This window comes from Corvus brachyrhynchos, unplaced genomic scaffold (genome assembly GCF_000691975.1).
Source record: "Corvus brachyrhynchos isolate BGI_N302 unplaced genomic scaffold, ASM69197v1 scaffold376, whole genome shotgun sequence".
NCBI classification, from domain to species: domain Eukaryota; kingdom Metazoa; phylum Chordata; class Aves; order Passeriformes; family Corvidae; genus Corvus; species Corvus brachyrhynchos.
The window spans coordinates 199312-200358 of NW_008238966.1; the positions used below are offsets into that span (position 1 = coordinate 199312).

The 1047-nt window shown below is 48.2% G+C and overlaps 1 protein-coding gene across 1 annotated transcript in view; it reads right to left on the bottom strand.

Annotated features, from left to right (window-relative positions):
• LOC103618723 (zinc finger matrin-type protein 2) overlaps window positions 1–204 on the bottom strand; it is a 6882-nt gene extending 6678 nt beyond the window's left edge. The window contains exon 1 of the mRNA XM_017738676.1: window positions 94–204. The gene's annotated coding sequence lies outside the window, so the exon portion shown is untranslated. The remainder of the gene's footprint in view (window positions 1–93) is intronic.
• Between the last annotated feature and the right edge of the window lie 843 nt (window positions 205–1047).

Below are 1047 nucleotides of genomic sequence, written 5' to 3' on the forward strand. Positions count from 1 at the left end.
TTCGGGACTTGACTTCTCACGGCTCTCTCCCTCCCAAACTCCAGGGGTTTGGGAGCCTCACTGCCAATTCAGCACAGCCAGCACACTACTCACCATCTTTCTTTTCTCTCTCCTCCGTGAGCCGCTTCTCTGCAAGTTTCTCATACTCATCCTTGTCCCACTTCCGGCGGAAGTCCAGGTTCTTGGTCTGGGAGGGAAACAAAGTTCATTAACATTTGTTATACAGTCTGATCACCTCTGAAGGGGTAAAGAGGTGGAATCACTTGGCCTGTGAGGTCAGTGCAGTAAATTAGGAGAATTATATTATATCCCCACGTTCTCTGTCTTCCATCTAGGAATTATGGATGTGGTTTAAGATAATCACTCTCAGCATGCCTCTAGCTACTACTAGAATAATTTCAGAGCACTGAAAGAAGAAATGAGTTAATCTTAACAACTCCTGAGATGATCATCCAGGCTTTTGCCTTCAAAAGCAGACTCGAATGGGATTGAAACAGCTTGATCTAAGGCCTGGGAAGCATCCCCCGACAAACACAGCAGTAGGATTACACCTCCTTCCAGAAGTCAAAAGAACCCAAGTTGCAATGTCAGACAAAGAAGCTGTAAAACACAGCCTGAGCTATAGAGTTTGATTACACTGCAGGAGCAGGGAAGGCTGTGCCTGTCTGCTCTCAGCAGTGTGTTACAGGCATCAAAGTGCCGAGTTTGCCATGAAATCACAGGCACCAGTGTGGGATTTCCAAGCGAGCACATGTACAAGCAAACCAGAACAAGCTCTGAAACCCTGTCTGTCAAGGCAGGGCTTGGAGGTACCAGGGAAGCACCTGTACAAAATCCACAGGTTTTGCTGTCCTGCTCCTGCAGCTTCACACAGGGAAGGGCAGAAACACCTCCAAGGCATGCTGGCCCTTTGGGAGCTCCACAGAACTATCTGGCAGGGACAGGAACTTTAATAGAATCCTGGAATGATTTGGGTTGAAGGGACCTTAAAGATCATCTTGTTCCACACCCCCTGCCATGGGCAGGGACACCTTCCACTATCCCAGG